At 43.0% G+C, this 22419-nt stretch overlaps 1 protein-coding gene and 1 pseudogene across 1 annotated transcript in view; one reads left to right on the top strand and one right to left on the bottom strand.

Annotated features, from left to right (window-relative positions):
* CREB5 (cAMP responsive element binding protein 5) overlaps positions 1–22419 on the top strand; it is a 334938-nt gene that overhangs the window by 290834 nt on the left and 21685 nt on the right. The window lies entirely within an intron of this gene.
* LOC132431349 (large ribosomal subunit protein uL16-like) lies at positions 7589–12064 on the bottom strand (annotated as a pseudogene).

Consider the following 22419-nt stretch of genomic DNA (forward strand, 5'->3'; position numbering starts at 1 on the left):
CAGTTTGCATCTGCTAATTCCAAACTCCCACTCCTACCCTCTTCCACCCCTCTCCCCCTTGGCAACCGCCAGTCTATTCTCTATGTCCCTGATTTTGTTTCTGTTTCATAGATAGGTTCATTTGTGTCATATTTTAAATTCCACATACAAATGATATCATATGGCATTTGTCTTTCTCTTTCTGACTTACTTCCCTTAGTATGATAATCTCTGGTTGCATCCATGTTGCTGCAAATGGCATTATTTCATTCTTTTTTATGGCTGAGTAGTATTCCATTGTGTATATGCACCACATCTTCTTTATCCATTCATCTGTTGATGGACATTCAGGTTGTTTCCATGTCTTGGCTATCATGAATAGTGCTGCTATGAATGTAGGGGTGCATGTGTTTTTTTGAATTACAGTTTTGTCTGGATATATGCCCAGGACTGGGATTACTGGTTCATATGGTAACTATTTTTAGTTTTCTGAGGAACCTCCATACTGTCTTCCACAGTGGCTGCACAAACTTACATTCCCACCAACAGTGTAGGAGGGTTCCCTTTTCTCCACACCCTCTCCAGCGTTTTTTATTTGTAGACTTTTTAATGATGGGCATTTTAGAAGTGAGCAAGTTGTCGAGGGAGAAATAAGGTTCAATGAGCCAGAGACTGAGTTAGCCAGTGGTGAGGGGAGGGGGACACCACAGGCTCTTCCACAGGCTGTATGGAGCAGAGGAAACACCGGAGTGACAGTGACATTGCTGTGAGGTCTTGCACACACATCCACCTGTGCACCTGAGGTTTTGTTTTACTTGGCACTTCTTGCATGAGAGAAGGAAGGAAGGAAGAAAGGGAGGGAGAAAAAAAAGAAACGATAAGGATGATTTGACATTTCCAGAAGTTAGGGGAAAACCCTTGCCCCCATGAAATTAGTGATTGATATGAACAATGAAGAGGTCTAAGTATTAGCATGAGACAGAGAAGCTAGCATAATAGATCTCCAGAATACTAACCCTCAGGGGAATCCTTAGGTGTCTCCGTCATCTCATGCTTAAGCCCAGCCCTGATATATAAGCTCACAGATCACATTTCCCCTTAATATGCAGTGTCCCTCCTAAAGGCTGACTTGGTCTTGTCATTGGCACCATCTTCATGTCACATTTACTGCTTCATTAACTGGCTGATGAACCAGAATTATTTATCACATTCTTATATTATGGTTCTTCTCCCCTATTTTTTATCCAAAATATCACTTGTTCCAAATTACATGTGAAAATTAGTAGACTTAAATATTGGTCCCAAAGTCATCTTCCTTCAAGCTTATAAAACACTTTATTTGTAAGGCTAATGAGGGAAATCATTATATTCTGAATAAAAACAAAATCAAATGTATACCATATAACCATTTGTCATGATTAGGTTATTTTGAAATAAAACAAGAAAATTGTAGACATCTCTTCCTTTTTCCTCCTCCTTTTCTACTTGCCACCAACAGGATCAGCAGAAAATGTACCCTCTGGGTCACCAAGTAGACGTTTGGCTTAGACTGGCCAAGAACAGGGTCAAGAGTGTGGACAGCTGCGATGAAATGAGGGGGGCATTTAGGGACACCTGGTTTGAGAGCCTTGAGGGAAACCTCGGGTGAATCAATTAAAATCTCTGCCTTAGCTGGCTCATGGTTAAATGGGCACAAATCTTATCCACCACCTGAGGATCCAATATAACCAGTAACTCTAGTGTAAGCACCACAAACAGAGCTTGGCACAAAGCGGCAGTTAATAAACCTTGCTTGGGTTTTCTTTAATAAGCCACTTCCTGAATGAATGATTCCTCTGATCCTGGGCAACGCTGGTCTGGACAAACTGCCGATACACTGGCAGCCTTAGGTATAAATATCCACCAAGGAATGAGAAAACAACAAAAGCAACCACCCAAATGAGTACGGGAAGGACGCCATATTATCTCTGAACATGGCCCCTGAGTGGGTGATAAACACTAATGACTGTCATCACTCAGATGACTTTGTCCTGTTCTAAGCATCTTCCCACCCTCATATTTCATTACAATTGATGGGTTTTCTTGTCGCGCATGAAGCATTCAGGGTAAACACAGCTAGTGCGACACTCCAAGTCTTGCAGGGGTAAGAATGTGTGTCTCCACTTGCCTTCAGGGCCTGCAGGGCCTGCAAAAGACAGCTTGACGCGGGCATCCTTTGGCCTTCTCTCCGCCCCTGCTAACCCAGCCCTGATAAATAAGCCAGCTAATTGAATTAATAAACAACTCTTTCTTTTTTCTTTTAAACAGCCAGCTGGCGTGCAATCAAAATGTGTGATAAATTGTCTGTCACTGCTTTAACCACAGCAGGAGGGGAGTGGAAAAATTAGCCACTTCAACCCTTTCTCGCTGCTCCCAGTTTTCCTGCTCTGTTCGCTCAGCTATAGGATTTTCCCCGCGCCCTGGTGTTCTCACTTTGGCTGAGGTCCAGGACCGAGTCGCTATGGGTGGAGAAACGTATTTGGCTGCCCTTGATGATGGATCCTTAAGCCCAGGCATTGTGGGGGGAGGCAAAAATGCCGAGCCAGCCTGTGGGAAAGCGAGATTTGTCTGCTGCCCTGGCAGGGAGGGTTCGGTTATGAGCCTGTGGTTTGCGCCCACAAGATTCTCGTTAAGGGAGGGGAGTGGATGTGGTTCACAAGCAAAGTATTGTGATGTCTGCTTTTTCTTGCCCACCTCTAATGCCAAACAGCTTTGGGGACTTTCTGGAATGAGTGCGAAGGGCTCGCCAGAGTCTTCGGGATTATAAGTGGCAACCACTTTTCACCCATTCTTGCACCTTAGTTTTCTTCAGTATCTCCTTCCACTCTTTTCTACCCTAAGACCTGATTTCAAGTCACTCCTGTTAAAGGTATTGACGTTCAGAAGCTGGTCTTCAGGATAACAGATTCTGTACAATTGAAGGGGACTTTTCCGTATTCATTTTTTGGCTGATCCCCAGTGCAGTTTCTCAAAGTCAAAAAAATAAACAGTCCCCTTCGGGCTAAATCCATGTGGAGCCGTCATTAGGCTTTTCTGTGTCGTCTCATTTTGTCGGGAGTGGAGACCTCCTGGGGTTCACCCGAGTTGGGAAGCATCTGGATTGTATATTCACTTTAACACCGTAATTCTCTTAGAGGTGCTTTCATTTTAGGATGTTGCCTTGTGTAATAATATACAAGTCATCCGCAGGGAACGATCGGGAACTGGCAACAGATGTAGACTGGGTGAATGCAGGGGTTCTTGATCTGTTTGATTCATGGGCTTCCAAACACTTACACTTCCAAGGAACTTTTCCCAGAGGATATGTGCTTTATTGTCTATATAGAGCAAAACCTTAATCCACTACCCTTAAATGGGGCTGCGTGAAGCCAGGATAAAGTGATGGCTTTTTTTTTTTTTTTTTTCATCCTTCAGGAAAACAAAACTTTTTGGGTAAACTTCATGGAATTGCTAAAGTCAGACCTTGATTATTATCAGGCAAAAAATGGGCAAAAACTTGATTATATTCTTATACTAGAATGTTTACTACAGGTCTTTTTCCTGCTTTCATTGGTATTTTCATCCCTGGCTGTGCTAAGCTTCTCTGCAGATCCAACAGCTTCTTAATGGGGTTGGGATGATGGAAAGGAGAATTAAAGTAATTCTGAACCGACAATGTGAAGTATTGTGCTTGGGAAACTCCAGGACATTCACACCTCTGTGGAACAGTAACTGGCTGCCCTGAAGAATGCACTTGAACTCCATGGGACAGAATCCAAAAATTCCAACAAGGATCCTGTTTAAAGGGCCGTAGGAAAATCTCTGGGCAGACTTATGCATTATTTCTGGGACCTGGTCATGTGCCATTGTACCTTCCCCCTCCCCTTTCCCCCTTCTTCATCCTATACACACGTGCACACAGACACACACACCCACATACACTGACTGACCCCATGTTTTGTTCCATTTCCTTGGTCGTGAGGCAGATTCCGATGGTGTTGAGAGAGAGAGAGATGGTGATAGTTCCCAGAAGGATATTAGTGGTCATGTCAAAAGGCTGAAGGAGGAGACAGCCAACTTGCATGAAGCTTCGTGACATGCTTCGTGAAGGATTTTACATGCCTTGTCCCCAACGCTTTCAAAGAGAACATGAGACAGAAAATTCAAGCTTCCATTTTTCTATGACATACTCTGTTTTTATTTTACAGAAGATCTGAGAGGAGAAAAGAAGTAAGGGGAAGTTATGCAGATTTCCATATTTCCAGGCTCCCCTCTTAAAATTCTTTATAGATGGAAGGTAGGGTGCAGGTGGGAGGGAAGTCCTCCTCCCACCCTTATTGACTAAATAAAGGTGGACTCTATCTGCTAAAAAGGTTTATGAGAATGTTTACTGGAATCTCTGGATTTTGGTTAATTATTTGAAAGTAGGAGTATTAAATTCACTGTTGAATTCAGAGCCCACTATGGTTAGTTTTCTGCAGACAAGTAGGGTATATACCTCTTCTCCCACTACACAGGCCCAATTCCATGTGCAAACCTAAGAAGTTACAGAGAAGAGAATGTCAGGGCTGAAACTTTACATACTTCCCTTTAAAGATCTTTACGGGGTTGGAATTATTTGCAAGATAACAGAATACAATGCAATAACCATTTTAGGAGCCAGAGGGAGAAAACTGGGAGAAGTGCCCCAGCTGCCATTGGGAAAGGAGAGTACGGTTAGGCCCTTACTGACACTCCCCGATAGGTCTTGGGATCTGCCCTTGCCTCCTAGTTTGGCAGATGCTACCAGGAGCACCCGCCTCCAGCTGAGGAGATGCAGATGCCTGCCAGTTTAACAAACTCTACTCCTAGCTTCCCCCCAAGCACAGTGGCTGACACTGTCACTGTGGCTCCTGACAAGAAGTAGCCCAGCCTCAGAACACATTGCCTCAGTGCCACGGAAAATACACAGCACATGGGCTGTTAGCATTTTCAGATGTCATCTCTGTTTCTTATTTAACTTCAAGATGCAGCTGAGTTCCAGATTAGTCTCCAGGATAGCAGAGGAAGCTTAGACTGGCAGTCAGGAGGCATGGGATCTAATTCACCTTCAACCTTGAACTTGTCATGGGACCACGATAGCCTTTTCATCTTGCTGAGCCTCCTTTTTTTTAATCTGTGAAAGATATCTTGAAATATAAATAAAATGTAATCTGTGTTTTGCTCCAGGTGGGCCCCCAAACTCTTCCAGTTATTAGAGCCTATGGTTATAGAAAATAGTTCTCGGTGTCGTTTATGATCACTGCCATTTGTGAGACAGAGTGAGTTGATGAATTCCATTAAGGACAGAGAGGAAATGTCACACGGAAGATATTTTGTTATTAAGTTGGATTTTGATACCAGCCCATTTTAATACCCACATCACAACGGTCTTGTGAAGTCTCCTTCAAAGTAATAAAATAAATAACTGGTTGGTAAATGGCATTGACTCCTGGTTTAGTTAACCTGGCAGTCAGATTAAGGCAGGGTTTCTCGATCTTGAAATTATTGACATTTTGGCTAGAGAATTCTTGTTGTGAGGGACTGTCCCATGCGTTATTAAATGTTCAGCAGTATCTCTAGGCTGTACCCATTAGATGCCAGTAGCACCTCCCCTCCAAGTTGCGACAAGCAAAAATGTCTCCAGATATTGCCAAGTGTCCCCCAGGGGGCAAAATCACCCTCGGCTGAGAACCACTGGATTGAGTCGTGACTAAAAGCCCCCAGTTTAGGTCAGGTTTAACTACATATATTTGATATGCTGCAATCTGAAAATGCTAGTTAGCCCCAGAACACCAGCAGTATCTATTAGGTTCAGGTTAGAACAATCTAACCTTGATCGGAAATAGCACTAGAAATAACCATTTAATTTACAATGTCCCAGGACCTCAGAATAATGGAATCTACTAGATTTCAATCTTTTTGGAAATGGGCAGAATTGTCTTTGTATAATATATCTTACTGTGCACAGAATAAATGCTCATTAAATGTATGTTGAAAGAATGAACAACTTCCCCCAAAACACCAGGGGAGCACAGAAGGAGGAGCTGCCATGCACAGCCAGTCATTCTGGGTGATCTTTATTCTACAGGAGAAAATGAAGCAAGTGTTGGCCAGTTGGAAGGGAAGAATCTTTGGGAGGGAGGCTGTCATTACCCTAGCTGAAATGGAGCCAGGTTAAAACTCTCTTCTGATTTAAAAAAAAAAAAAAAAAGTCATGGAACATTTAATGACCAACCACAGTGCCTCAGAGCCCAAGCTATATGTACGTCACCCATGCTCCCCAAGAGCATGTAAGAGTGAAAGATTCAGTTACTTTAAGTCTTCTGTATTCCTAAATTGGCATATATTTTAGTGGCGTGGGATGTGGAAGTCTCATATGTGCATCTGACATGTTAATCTCCCTAAAATGGTGGCCTCACTGTTTTTCCTAATGCACTTCAAGAGTATGACCTTAAATTGCATTTGAAATGTCTCACTCAGTTGTCCTGACAACTTTCTTTTCTCACAGAATCCACCTGTATCTCTCACCAGAGACATGAGTACTGTATTGAGTTGGTTTTCATGGTTGGTGTTTTATAGGTATTCTTTGAACCAACCTTCAAATTCAGGACAATATTAAATCTAAATTCACGAATCATCAGGTTCATGAGATGTGTAGATTTTGGCTGATATTATTTTGTAACCATTAAGTTCTGAAATGAGCAAAATTGACTTAGTAGGAGAAGCTTTGCCTCCTACTTGGGTAATTATTGTCATTTAGAAGGAAATCAACCAGGCTGGTGATCTTCCAGCCCCATCTCCACACTTCACTGTGGGTGTCTGTTTTAAAATTTGAATGGCAAGTGCTTTGGGGAACCATTACCTAATTAGCCCTGGGTGAGAAATTCTCTTCTGTGGTGTCCTTTTGATAATATACTTAATTGACAGCTGAGGTTACCGAGATCTGAATTTTATCTGAGATCAAAACTAAGCAAAGAGCAGGAGAGAGTGCTTTCGGAGGGCTTACCATCTCTGCACATGAAAAGTGTGCAAAATTAGGATTCAGAAAGAAGTGTAACTGTTATTTCAGAAGGTAGATTAATATAGTACTAAGTACCAGTGTGCTCAGCATGAATCTTGAATACACACTCCTAGAGTCCCTGATTTTTATCCTGTGATACACACTCTATCTTTAAGTGAAAAATGGAGACTAGTTTAAAAATTTTAAACCTGGGATGATAAAAGAAAGACTTAGAAGAATGAGTACATGCTTCTTTACATTCATTTTCCCTGTCTATATTTCCCGTCTTCCAAGAACACCAAGGGAGGCAATACTGTGTAGCCAGATTGAGTAACTTAGATGTATTTTTTCTTGTTGGAATCTGATTTAAAGATTCCCCACCCTCTCCCCTGGGAAAATAGTTGGGGTTGGTTGCAAAAGAGTATCATATTTACTTCTTTGTTTGTTTAAAAATTGAGTTTTTAGTACATATCCCTCCTACTTCCAGCAAGGATTCTTTTTTTTTTTTTGTAAAGAAAGTAGGATTTATTGGTGGGCATGAGTAAGGAGGGGACAGCAACAAGGCTTTCATTAGTGCAGGGCCCACGGTTTGTCCAGAGGGCCACGATTAGGGATGTATTTGGCCCCATAGCCATCCGGGATAAGCCGCTTTTCTGCCACCATGTTTTCAAATTCGTCGGAGTTAAACTTAGTAAATCCCCACTTCTTGGATATGTGGATCTTCTGGCGGCCAGGGAACTTGAACTTGGCCCTGTGGAGGGCCTCAGTCACATGCTCCTTGTTCTGTAGCTTGGTGCGGATGGACATTATGACTTGGCCAATGTGGACCCTAGCCACTGTGCTCTGGGGCTTTCCAAAGGCACCACAGCCTATCAGCTCCAGCACAGGACAGCATCTTGTCGATGCGGATGACAGTGGAAGAGGTGGAGCTGCACTCGGATGTGAAAACCATCTTTGCCACAGCTTTTCACCACGTATTTGTTGGCACAAATACAGGGAGCCTCCAGGGCTTCAGAGGAGCGCTGCTCATACCCATCCGACACACCATGTAGCCACAGAGTGGGAACTCATCCACCTTTGACCTCTTCCGCCCCAGGTCAAAGATGCGGATCTTAGCATCAGGGACACCTCGGCAGAAGCGAGATTTTGGGTACGGCTCGTTCTTACAATACCGGTAACAGCGAGCGGGGCGGCGTCCCACGGTGACACCATGATCTTTAGTGGTGCGCCGAAGGGAAAGAGGCGCTCCCACGCCTGCTCATGCCTTATATAGGCAGTCTGTCTTCACGCATAGGAACCATGGAGTCCAGGCGAGGGCGGGTAGACGCCCTCAGGTCGAATTTTACCTGAGATCAAAACTAAGCAAAGGGCAGTGGACTGACGAGAGTCCTTTTGGAGGGCTTATCTCTCTGCACACATGAAGAGTGTGCAGAATTAAGTCCACTCTTGCAGAAGCAGTAGTCTGTAAATGCAGATGGCCCTTCCCCTGGTCAGCTGGGCTTCCCCCACGTGAAGTCTGCAGCCTCCAATATGCTCTTCAAAGCATTATGCCATTCTGAAAGTCAGGCTGGATGCTGGGTGGAATGTGTCGCAGAAACGGAAGAACAACTCCCCATTGCTAGAGCTGCCATCACTATTTCCACTGGGCTTAGCAGTGACACGTTTGGTTAACCATTTTGTTAGCCTCCGGTTAACCACGCATGCTTTGAAAACCTTACAGAAGTGGGGAGATGTCTATATATAATGTTATTCATATAAAAAACAACCCCACAAGATACAGTTCTTTCCTTAGCTGCCACACCAAATCCAGACTCTCTATAACTGGCATTTGGTGAAAGGAAGAAATCACTTGATAAACACCCTTGGGTGATTAATGTATCTGTAAACTAGGGTGGAGTGGAAAATTCTCTAAAAAAGGGAATTGAGCTTGTCTGAGTTTGGAGTCCTTTGACTCAATCTTGTATCCACTTCTCTTTTACAATGATTCTGCCTTATCATTGTATACGAATAAATACAAATATCAGAGCCCTTGGGTAGATAGAGCATGTTTTCCACCTCCAGTTGAGCTGACTTCCTTTCCTCCTCTATATCTTTTTCCCTTCCCTCTGGCCTTTTGCCTCTTTCTTCCTTTTTGCCTTTTCCACATGCTTTTTATATTATCTACCATCGTCTTCTAACTAGGCAAACTGTCAGGCTGCACCACAAAGAACAACGTCAGGTTCAAATCCCTTGTCTACACTGGCTCTCGAGCAGGTGACTTACCATTTATTTCTTCAGAGGAATTTCCTACATCTTCAGATCATGGGGGATGATCTTCATCACCTACTTCGAAGGTTTAATATCTGCAAAGAACTTTGCTCGCTCTAGAAGGCAGGCACTGATTTAGGACAAGGTACTACACTATTGTCGGTCCCTGGTGAGTAGTTGCTTAGCAGAAATTTGGAGTCAGAAAAGACATTGCTTAAGCTGGAAGAGAAGACAGTTCATGAAAATGATATCTTAAGCTTGTTAGAAGATAAATTCTTAGGCCATTTTCAATGAATAAATCCAGAAAGCTTTCTGTTTGGCGTTTTTAGAACGGTACTCAGTTGTGACAATATGATTTAAAGAGGGGGTTCCACATTCCCCACTCCACCACCCCCATTACTTAGGTTGTACGCAGTGAAACAGTAGAGTTAGGTCTCTGGTTTATTGAATTGTACACCATGGAGACAATAGAAATGAAGAGGTAAAAAGATAGCTTAGCAAGAGACTGTAATTTCACTCTTAAAAATGTGCCAAATAGTTCATGTATTCTGCTAGTCATACCTCCTGAAACAAGAAAAGCTCTCCAATTAGAAAAGAGTACAGAAAACTTATTCTTCAACAGCTAGATATTAATGGAATTTTTAAAATGCGTGTGAGAATCAACATGATTTGGATACACATCAGCTCAGAAAAAAAAGTTGTTCCTCATTTTTTGGCTGGAAATGCTCTGGACTATCATCTTCTTGGGCCTAATTCAAAAGTTCTCCTTAAGCATAACTTTTTATAAACACACAAACAACCAGACTCTTCATAAATTATAAATGGCTTCTCTTGGAAATGCCTTAAATGTAGATATGCATTATAAAAAATATTTTTTTTTGCCTTAAATGTAAACATCAACCAAAAAAAACCCCATCTTTTGTGTTCTGTTTTAGTTTCCCCATGCACAGCTTTATTCTTGCTGCTGTGTTTTGCCTAAAAACCCAAAGATTGTGCTGTGATAGAAGCTTTTATTAATGATGGTGCTCCTTCATCCCAAGTCTCTCCCAGGTTTCTCCTGGTCCTTCCTGCTCAGTGAGAACAGGCCATTGACAAATGGCATTACTGATTCTCCAGGTGCTCAGAGCCCAGGGGCTATTGGTGGATGTGCTGTCTGTGTTGTCTGAGAGCTGCTGAGCTGAGCACCATACAGTCCAGACCACTCACAGGCAGACCGGGAACTCTTTTTTAGGAGGATCGTAGAGCCATCAGAGCAAGTTGATTTGGCTATTGGTCCAGTGGCTTTGGACCACGAACACTTACAAAGCACCCCCCAAAAAACTTAAGCAGCACTTAATGATCAGAGTTTATTACACACTCTTTCTCTTCCCCACCCCCATCCCCAGTCTTCTCCCATATCTTTGTTGACATGCTTGGGGGAACTCAAGCAGGGATCAGATCAGAGGCAAAGGAGAGTGTGGAGAACAGAATGTACCATACCATTTTACCAAGAAGAAAAACAGAACTGGTCATACGCCACATGTTAGTGAGGTGTGGATATCGATACCAAGGGGCAGGACAACTTATACTTCCATACAATCTACTACCCATAGTTTAAGAGAAACACATGGAGACTTTTTACCTATAATAACCTTGAGGCCCCCTTGGCCAGACAACACATGTCTCCACAAGGAATGGCACACATCTTGCCATTCCCCAGCAAGTGGAATAAAGCTAGAACATGACAATATGGAACAGCCGTCTTCGAGAAGCCTTGCCAACACCAGGCAGAGGTGTGTCCGGGAAGGTCCTTTTAGTCAGACATTCAGATGCAGAAGTTTGAGCATCTGAGTTACTGAGAGGTGTCCTCTGGGGATGGAGTGGGGGTGGGAGGGCAGTGCCCACTGAACACAGCTGCTCTAGGAAGGGTGTGGGTAAGGATCTGATGGAGGACTGGTGATGGGGTGCCTGGCTGCTCCACCCGAGCAGCGCACTGCCAAGTTGTGGACCTCCCGCCTCCGACACTGCCGTGCAGTGGCTCTTCGTGATGGTCATCAAGCACACACCCAAGGACTGCTGTGCATTAAAAGGGGAGCAATTGGTATAGTTAATGTTGCCCGCTGTCCATCTTTCTTGGGATGATGGGAAGTGTAGCAGTGAGGAGAAATCCTATCCATCACTATTCATTGCATCACGTTTTTGCCCAGTAATGAGGTCACCTCACTCAGGAAGGGCCCTGGGATGCACATATGGTATCAAGTTTGCTGTGGGAACTTGAATCTGAATTTCATGACTTCTGTGCAATTAAAACCCCAAACTTAGTGTTGCATTAACATGGATTTTCCATAGTGAGTTATAAATGCAAAGTTCTATGTTTCATATGTCTTTTTCTAACATATGTTACTGCCTGTGTTTCTGATTAAAAGCTCGTCCAAAATAAAATAACAAAGGATGACTTTTTTTCCAATAGAACTTTCTTCTATGAAAGCTAGAAATAAGCCCTTACCTAAAATTACCCAGGCTCGCAGGTGCTGGGTTTTGGGGTGTGTGTAGTGTTCACTCGCAAGACAAAGGGCATTATTCTCCCTGCAACCACCACCAGAAGGCATTCTTTCTGTGGAGAAAATTGTAGGCCAACGTTTTAAAGACATTCCACGGCTAGGCACCACTCCTGGAGACTTGCAGGCAGCAGGCAGGCAGGAAGGCAATCATCAAATATTTATTCTAAGGCCACTGTGTATTCAGCACCTTTAAAATTGCCAGGGAAACCAGCCAGGAGCATGTAATACCTGCTAGGGCCAAGTTAGTACCCAAGGTCATTCCGTAGTGCTTAAGGAGCTCAGTAATCTGAAAGGAGCAGGGAACCCTAAAACTGTAAGATGGTAGTATCTCACCTGGGTATGGGGATATTGACAGAATAGGAAAATAAAATCCAAGAAAAGGCTCATTAACTAAAGCCGATACTTAACAGTTGCACCACCCCCATCTTTTCCTTTTACATCCCCCTTAACAGACACCCAGCTCCCATTCCCTACACACAACACACATACACACACACACACACACACACACACACAAGCATGCACTACTACTACCATTCACCATCATCATCACCTCTGCCCAGAAACTGAGCCCAACTGGATGGCTCAAGTCATCAGTTTGTTTTTTTTTTAAATAATGAACACATTTTAAAAATAACAAGGCAAATGTGCTAAGCTGTGCAAATACAAGGATATTCATCACAGTGTCCTTAGAGAGGGAAAATGGTAGCAGCATGTATGGAACATCAACTGAGAATTGGGATACTCCCCTAGAGAAAATCCAGCGTCTATTAGGCATGACGTGAGATTTTGTGGGGGGCAGGGATATGGGGACACGGGCTTGTATGGCACGCATCCTGGCCTGTGCAGAGGTGAGCAGGACTCTCACCCTCTTGCATTAAGTTCTCTAATCTAGTTTTGTTGATGCAGCTGAAAAGTCACATTAGTTGTTTTTTTTTTTAATTATATTTATTTTATTTATTTATTATTTTTGGCTGCGTTGGGTCTTCATTGCTGCATTTCTCTAGTTGCGGCAAGTGGGGGCTACTCTTTGTTGCGGTGTGAGGGCTTCTCATTGCAGTGGCCTCTCCCGTTGCGGAGCATGGGCTGTAAGCGTGCAGGCTTCAGTAGTTGTGGCTCACGGGCTCTAGAGCGCAGGCTCAGTAGTTGTGGCGCACGGGCTCAGTTGCTCCGTGGCATGTGGGATCCTCCCGGACCAGGGCTTGAACCCGCATCCCCTGCATCGGCAGGTGGACTCCCAACCACTGCGCCACCGGGGAAGCCCCACATAAGTTGTTTTGACATGTGCGTCACATAGGGGTGCTCTACAAAGTCATACGAAATCCCTGCATCCTCTGTTACATATGTAACCGCCAAGCTACGCCTCCCCTGAGCTTCCAGTGTACAGTACTGGTGTTTTGGGGGGTTTGTTTTTGTTAACCAAGCGTAAGATGTTACACTGATCCCCGTTAAATTTCTCATATTGGATTCCTTGATGCTCGTCTGCCAAGATCTTTTTGGATACTGGTTCATCGTCCAGTGTATTTAACGCTCTCTACTAGCTTTGTACCATACACAGTTGATGGATGTGGCTTGTGCATTTTCTCTTTAGTTCTGAGCCAGCTGGGAGATGATAGAATTGTAGAAAAAAGAGGGTGCCAGTGTGTGGCAGAGGAGTCAAATTCCCTGAGACATACCGAAAACCTGGCTTGGACCTTATCCATTCTAGGGCAAGGTATCTTTTTGGCTTTTATTGTTCACAATACAGTGTTTCACTTAAGGTGACATCATAGTGAATATCAGTCATTCTCAGATGAAGTCGAGAGTTTCTGTTAGCCCTATTAAAAGATAAGAGATTCTTATTTTGCTTAAGTGCTTTATTTTTAAAATAATTTTTAGTTGACAAAATTCATATAACATAAAATTAGCCATTATAAATTGTACCTTTCAGTGGCATTTGGTACATTCAAAACGTTGTGCAGGGCTTCCCTGGTGGCGCAGTGGTTGGGAGTCCGCCTGCCGATGCAGGGTGCACGGGTTCGTGCCCCAGTCCGGGAGGATCCCACATGCCGCGGGGCGGCTGGGCCCGTGAGCCATGGCCGCTGAACCTGCGCGTCCGGAGCCTGTGCTCCGCAATGGGAGAGGCCACAACAGTGAGAGGCCCGCGTACCGAAAAAAAAAAAAAAAAAAAATGCACAGCCTCTTAAAATGCTCACCAGCCTGCTGAATTATAAATGACAGCCCCTGAGTCAAAGAGATGCAGGGAAGCAGTATCTGAAATAGAACAATTCTATAAATGTGTGTTCATTAATTTCTTCACTTAAGAATAAATTGAAGGCTCACTCTTGCAGAACAGTAATTACTATACGATTTAGACATTAATATAAAAAGGGTGGCAGGGAAATTGCTTAAGATTTGTCTCTGGGGTTTGTTTGGCATTTTAACCACCGAAGTTTAACATGTCACCTAGCGCTTAGGTCTGCTTTACCTCACTTTAGAAGTTATACCCGCAAATGGACAATGAGAGCGTGAAATCAAACACTGAATTCTTTTCCTTGCTTACTTTAGAATTGCCGAAGTTCCACTTTTCTGAGGTACCATCCTTATTTGTGAGATTTCCTTGCATCATTTTCCAGTGGACTAGAGTATTGATGTATAATACAATTCCTTTGTGTTTTTTAATAATTACATCATTTCTAATATCTTCAGAGTTAATACTTTTTAATGACAACATGACAAAGAGTATGAATAGTTTTCCTCCCAGACCCTATAGGATCCTCCCCTTTCCCTGGTAATCGCTTCTGCCAACCTGGTAGCCTTTTTTGAAATTTTACTACCAAACCAAAATCTAAAGCAGAAGAATACTTAAACTGTGAAACCATCAGAGCTGAGTTATATTATACAAGTTTTGAAAGGAGCATACTTTATTCCAAGTGATTAAGCCGGGTGTGATTTTAATTAATTTTCTTAACAATGATTCTGAAATAAATGTGGATTTTAAGATCCACTCTGCTATCAGAGTTATATGATCATTCTCAACAGACATCCTGAAGCCAAGATGTGAATCTGGGCATTAAAGCTACTTCTGCCTTGGCTAAGTGAAGTTCATAGTTTGTGTAACTATCCCGTGGCACCCTCTCATCCCTACCTCTTTCCAACTTTGGGAAGAATTTTGGGATCCAACTGGCGACAGTGTCATAAAATTCCGTGGATAAGTATCAGTTATTTTTCGTGAATTCAGAGACTTAATTTCAGAAATCCTTGATACCTAGAGCAAGTCAGTAATCATCGATATTGCAAGCACTCCTCCAGTGAAGGCTTCTGGAGGTGTCACACCATTGACCATGTGGACCATTCAGGAGCCTGTGTTACCACCTCCGCTGATCAACTATGTTGGGAAGGAGAAAGAAAGAGGAAATTACATTTACAGAAATACATTGGGGTGGCCACTGATGGCGATTGTTTCATGTTCAAAAGGAAATACGAAGATGGATTTTATCTTATTTTCATATAGATAGTCTCTCACTTGTGGTCAAACAGCAACACTACATTTTGATGTTATCACGTTCTTTTCTGGAACAAAACCCAAGAGCCGTTTTTAATTAAAACCTTTCTAGAAAGAATGCTTCAACCATGCCTACCCCCCATCCAACTGAATTTCAAATATTTGTTTAATTCGGTTTGGCTTTCAGAGTCTGTAAAGCATAAGCAATCGGCCGAGCTGAAAATGGAGAAGAAATGTTTTTACAGTTCCACAAATGTTTCTAATGGGCAAGAGTGAGTTGTTAATGGGACATAAATTGCCTGGGGTGGGTGTGTCGTGCGAGTGTGCTCACGCAGGCCACATGCGTGCACCCACGTGGAGGTAATGACGTTTGCGTGTACCTGGGCCTCACAGGATATGCTGTGATGCAAAACTGTGCTAAGCTGGAGAGTAAAGAGGTGCTGGGACGGGGCCACCATGGCAGCGGTCGTGCATGGTATGGGATGAGGTAGATAGCTGGTTTCTTACCAGAACTCAGATCCTGGGCAGCAGGCCCATCCTCCCATTGGGAACAGTGAACAAGGAACTGATAAAATACACAGACCGAATGAAAATGACCCCTATTGACTGAAACCAGCTGTGTCAGGCTTCGCGCCGTCTCTCCTGATTTGCTCTCTCAAATAAATGGATGTGGTAGAGGATGAGAGAAAGTAAACTATCATTTTTTCTTTCTTGCAGTCGCACCTCAGTAACAGCCCTGGTTTTTGTAGCTGAAAAATATGTTTATTTGCTCATTAATTTCCCTCTCTCTCCCTTGCCTTTTCTTGGCATTGGGTAGAATGTTATTTAAAATAAGACACAGTTCGGCTTCAAAAAGAAAAATCATTCTGCAACATACAGCTTGGACTCATTTGCTGGTCATTTATCATCCCTAAGAGAGTGGGGTACAAATATCTTTATTTGGTATGTTTCAATGATTCATAGGGCGATGACTCTTGTTGGCACTGGGATACAGGGAAGCAGCGGTCTCTTTAGGACTTTTAGAAGTGCCCCAAACTGTTTAGAAATGACATGGAGAATATTAAATGGGGCATATGCACAGCAGCTCGATAATCATTTGTCTTCACCGCCTTCCTTTCAAAGATGAGGTAGGCTGGTGCTTTGGGGGTGGACTCAACCCACAGGCCTGAGATTCTCTAAGGGGTGCTTAAAAGTCTTCATTTCCACACTCGGGTGTGTGTGTTTTCTTTCCAGTACTTCAAAAAGGCTTTGGTTTTATGTGTCTCCCATTTCCTTCGGGTAGTGGGCAGATAATAATGTGCCTAACATTAGTGCCCAATAAATATTTGTTGAACGAACAGTTAAATGGAATGTTATAAGGCTTATTAGTATTATTGCCTTGGCATGAAACCTGCAAGAATAGACTTGAGACAATCAAGTAATTTCCCTTAACAGTGCAAGCTAATTATTTGAGAGATGAAGATCTGGTGCATAGTATTTATTTGTCAGGCTCCATTTGCTCCTAATTGAAGGTGGAAAAGTTGTTTGTAGCATTGAAGGGATAACATAGTGACCCACTGCTAAACAGCTTTTCAATTTTCCATGCTACTCTTTCAGGGAAAATGTATCAAGATGAAGTTAATGCACATTCCTTTTGTTTATTTGTGTTTTCTTTTTTTCTGTTATCATTTTTTTTTAGATTTTTAAAATTTATTTATTTTTGGCTGCGTGGTGTCTTAGTTGCAGCACGTGGGATCTTCGTTGAGGCATGCCTTTTGTTGCGGCGTGTGGGCTCCTCGTTGCGGTGCGTGGGCTTCTTTCTAGTTGTGGCGTGCGGGTTTTCTCTTCTCTAGTTGTGGCGCTCAGGCTCCAGAGCACGTGGGCTCTGCAGTTTGCAGCTCGCGGGCTCTAGTTGAGGCACGCAAGCTCAGTAGTTGTGGCATGCGGGCTTAGTTGCCCCGCCACACGTGGGATACTAGTTCGCCGGCTAGGGATCGAACCTGCATCCCCTGCATTGTAAGGCAGCTTCTTTACCACTGGACCACCAGAGAAGTCCCTTCCGTTATCATTTTTAGAGGGCAGGCAGGGTGTGGAGCGGGGATCTCTTTTGACAGTAATTTTATAATCCACCTACCTGCCTGTATGACTTCTGAAGTCATTCTGCTAATGTTGGTTGTCTGATAAAATTGTCCTTTCATGTGAATGCCACCTGCAGTGATCCAAGATGAAAATGCTACATTCGCATCCTAAACCTCAGAAACTTTCATTTCTTCATTCATTCCAGAAATATGAATTCAGTGCCCAATATGTGCCAGGCTCCGTGCTAAAGCTTTGAATATAATACTGAGCAAAATCCAGCATGGTTCCTGCTGTCATGAAGCTTATAATCTGGGGTGGTTGGTGGGTATTAACTGAATGATCATACTAAAAATCGTAACTACAAACTGAATTTTAAAAAGAGGAATATGGTTCTACTGGGTCCATGTAACAACAGGAATTGATTCAGACCAGGAGACCAGGGAGAAGTTTACTAAGGAGGATCCTGCGGCTGAGAGCTCTAGAATGTCTGAGGAGAAGGAAAGATCATCCCAGGCAAGAAGATGATCAAATGCAAAGCGTTGGTGGGAAGGCCGGGCCACACTCCTCAGTGCCTATGCATATACTATATTAAGGGCTTGACGTTCATCCTCTGAACATTGGAAAGACCTAGAACGGTAATATATCTGAAGGTTAGGAAGTAGGGCTAGGGAGAACAGATACCTGGACCTTATCAGATCTGTGTTTGGGGGGGAAATATAAGGACCCATTCTTCATAAATGTAACGAGAGGTGATCGTGCTAAGCTCTGGATGGTCCTTTGCTGCAGTTGAGCTGCCTGGAAATTCTCACCACGCACCCTTGCCTCTGCCAAGTTTTGGAACGAGTGTATCTGGGTCTCCACTTGTGTGCTGGACTGTGCAGCAATGGCATCTTGTCATTTTTTTCTGGGTCCTGCTCTTCTTTCTGCCTTTCCTTTTAATGATGGGGAGGTGGTATAACACAGTTTATTCCTGTTTTGGCAAAGTGTGCATGGCAAGCCTTTCAGCCCCTTCTCTGCTGGCGTAGAGAACAGGCTGTGGCGGTAACTCACCTCCACCCCTCTCCAGCGGCGAGAGCTTGGGCACGTGGCTTAGTCTCTCTTTGTGCCTTGCAGGGTTGTTCTGAGGATTAGGTGAGTTAATACTTGTAAAACACAGAACGAGGAGTGGCACATCGTGAGTGCTCAGTTGATGCCAGCAGTTATTATTAGCTATTTTTACTGATATGGCAAGGTGTCAAAGATGTGTATTGTTGAAGTGAAAAAAAAGCAAGATATGAAACGATATATCATAAAAAGGGCTTGCACAAACGTATTCTGATAAACGTTAAGGATATGTCTGCGGATACTTGGTGGTTATATCTGAGGAATGGGGCTTAGAAGGAAGAAGGTAGGCAGGTAGTTTTTACTTTCTCACCACATATTCTTTTCTGTTTGTTTGTTTCGTTTTTTGCGGTACGTGGCCCTCTCACCGCTGTGGACTCTCCCGTTGTGGAGCACAGGCTCCGGACGTGCGGGCCCAGCGGCCATAGCTCACGGGCCCAGCCGCTCCACGGCACGTGGGATCTTCCCGGACCGGGGCACGAACCCGCGTCCCCTGCATCGGCAGGCGGACCCTCAACCACTGCGCCACCAGGGAAGCCCCACCACATATTCTTGTAGTAGTTTTTTTTTTTTTTTTTTTACTATGCAACTGTATATTTTTATAATAATGAAATTATAAAGAATAGTCTAGAAAATCCATCAATAGTATCTGCTATGTCAATTAAAAAATAATGATCTCAATATATTTTTTCATAATTTTCTTCACTTTTAAGTTTGGGGATGTCACTTAGAAACTTTTCTTGGAGTAAAGAAATGTGTATCTGAAGTCCAGCAATTCATCCAATGTTCACTTCTTTTGTTTATGTTCTATTCAAATAAGAGTTTTCTTAAACCACGTGCTATCCCATTGTTATAAAATTATTCTACTTGTTCTTCCGTCTCTACATATGCACAGAGAGAGCTGTCTGGAATACTGTTCACCCACCAAACAAACAATGCATTTGGTTCATTGGTTGCTGACTTCATTGTACTTTTAAGAGTTGCTTAAATTTTTTATAATGAGCATTTTTATAAAAACAGTGAAATCGGGGCTTCCCTGGTGGCGCAGTGGTTGAGAGTCCGCCTGCCGATGCAGGGGACACGGGTTCGTGCCCCGGTCCAGGAAGATCCCACATGCCACGGAGCGTCTGGGCCCGTGAGCCATGGCCGCTGAGCCTGCGCCTCCGGAGCCTGTGCTCCGCAATGGGAGAGGACACAACAGTGAGAGGCCCGCGTACCGCAAAACAGAACAAAACACTGAAATCATTTCTAAAAATTGGAGATGAGGAGTATCTGTTCACTTTTCTGTTCAGTAATAAACACAATATGAAGCATCTAATCTTTCCCAGGGATTCAGGAAGCTTAACTTTTTCAGGATGATCCTGGTGCAGGTCAGTAGCTTCTGTGTGGTACATGTTGCTCATGAAAGAGGAGGCAAGTGGGCTCAGTGGTTACTGCATCAGGACACAGGAAATGTATTCAGTGATTATCGGATATTAACATATAGTCTGTCAAACTGCCTCCCCCTTTTTTTAACAGGTGGAGGCTGTTTACATTTGACTAAAGATTTTGACGAACTGAATTGGTACTTATCAATAGTTTAGTCTGACCAGCTGAGAATCATTAATATTGTACAGGGCTGGCACATGGTTGCTTCCATCATCATTTAAATACAACTCTTCCATTTCGCAGTGATTACACGCCACCATCATCAATCAGATAAGAATGCAAATCAGGAGAGAACTTTGAGTCCCCTAGTAAATATTTTATGAAGCCAATGTAAGCTTGCCAACTAGAATATCATCTCTGCAGAAGATACATTTCCAAGGGGTAACTGCATTATACAGTACTTAGTACATTGTGCCCCTCAGGATATGATGATAATTGTCCATGTACAAGAAAAAACAATTTTGAAGAAACTGCGACCAAGTTGATTGCCAACTGATTTTTTTTTAACATCTTTATTGGAGTATAATTGCTTTATAATGGTGTGTTAGTTTCTGCTTTATAACAAAGTGAATCAGCTGTACATATACATATATCCCCATATCTCATCCCTGTTGCGTCTCGTTCCCTCCCACCCTCCCTATCCCACCCCTCTAGATGGTCACAAAGCACTGAGCTGATCTCCCTGTGCTATGCGGCTGCTTCCCACTAGCTATCTATTTTACGTTTGGTAGTGTATATAAGTCCATGCCCCTCTCTTACTTTGTCCCGGCTTACCCTTCCCCCTCCCTGTGTCTTCAGGTCCATTCTCTACATCTGCGTATTTATTCCTGTCTTGCCCTTAGGTTCTTCACAACCTTTTTTTTTTTTTTTTTAAGATTCCCTGTATATGTGTTAGCATATGGTATTTGTTTTTCTCTTTCTGATTTACTTCACTCTGTATGACAGACTCTAGGTCCATCCACCTCAATACAAATAACTCAATTTCATTTCTTTTTATGGCTCAGTAATATTCCATTGTATATATGTGCCACATCTTCTTCATCCATTCATCTGTCGATGGATACTTAGGTTTCTTCCATGTCCTGCCTATTGTAAATAGAGCTGCAGTGAACATTGTGGTACATGACTCTTTTTAAATGATGGTTTACTCAGGGTTTATGCCCAGTAGTGGGATTGCTGGGTTGTATGGTAGTTCTGTTTTTACTTTTTTTAAGGAACCTCCATACTGTTCTCCATAGTGGCTGTATCAATTTACATTCCCACCAGCGGTGCAAGAGTGTTCCCTTTTCTCCACACCCTCTCCAGCATTTATTGTTTGTAGACTTTTTTTGGCCGTACGTGGACCTCTTACTGCTGTGGCCTCTCCCGTTGCAGAGCACAGGCCCCGGACGCGCAGGCTCAGCAGCCATGGCTCACGGGCCCAGCCGCTCCGTGGCATGTGGGATCTTCCCAGACCGGGGCACGAACCTGTGTCTCCTGCATTGGCAGGTGGACTCTCAACCACTGCGCCACCAGGGAAGCCCCTGTTTGTAGACTTTTTGATGATGGCCATTCTGACTGGTGTAAGGTGATACCTCATTGTAGTTTTGATTTGCATTTCTTTAATGATTAGTGATGTTGAGCATCCTTTCATGTGTTTGTTGGCAATCTGTATATCTTCTTTGGAGAAATGTCTATTTAGGTCTTCTGCCCATTTTTGGATTGGGTTGTTTTTTTGATATTGAGCTGCATGAGCTGCTTGTATATTTTGGAGATTAATCCTTTGTCAGTTGCTTCGTTTGCAAATATTTTCTCCCATTCTGAGTGTTGTCTTTTCATTTTATGGTTTACGGTTTCCTTTGCTGTGCAAAAGCTTTTAAGTTTCATTAGGTCCCATTTGTTTATTTTTGCTTTTAGTTCCATTTCTCTAGGAGGTGGATTAAGAAGGATCTTTCTGTGATTTATGTCATAGAGTGTTCTGCCTATCTTTTCCTCTAAGAGTTTTATAGTGTCTGGCCTTATATTTAGGTCTTTAATCCATTTTGAGTTTATTTTTGTGTATGGTGTTAGGGAGTGTTCTACTTTCATCATTTTACATGTTATATTTCTGTTTTTGTGCCAGTACCATACTCTCTTGATTACTATAGCTTTGTAGTATAGTCTGAAGTCGGGGAGCCTGATTCCTCCAACTCCGTTTTTCTTTCTCAAGATTGCTTTGGCTATTTGGGGTCTTTTGTGTTTCCATACAAATTGTGAAATTTTTTGCTCTAGTTCTGTGAAAAATGCCTTTGGTAATTTGATAGGGATTGCATTGAATCTGTAGATTGCTTTGGGTAGTACAGTCATTTTCACAGTGTTGATTCTTCCATCCAAGAACATGGTATATCTCTCCATCTTTTTTTATCTCTTTAATTTCTTTTATCAGTGTCTTATAATTTTCTGCATACAGGTCTTTTGTCTCCTTAGGTAGGCTTATTCCTAGGTATTTATTCTTTTTGTTGCAGTGGTAAATGGGAGGTTTCCTTAATTTCTCTTTCAGATTTTTCATCGTTAGTGTATAGGAA

Source organism: Delphinus delphis, chromosome 9, assembly GCF_949987515.2.
Source record: "Delphinus delphis chromosome 9, mDelDel1.2, whole genome shotgun sequence".
NCBI classification, from domain to species: Eukaryota; Metazoa; Chordata; class Mammalia; order Artiodactyla; family Delphinidae; genus Delphinus; species Delphinus delphis.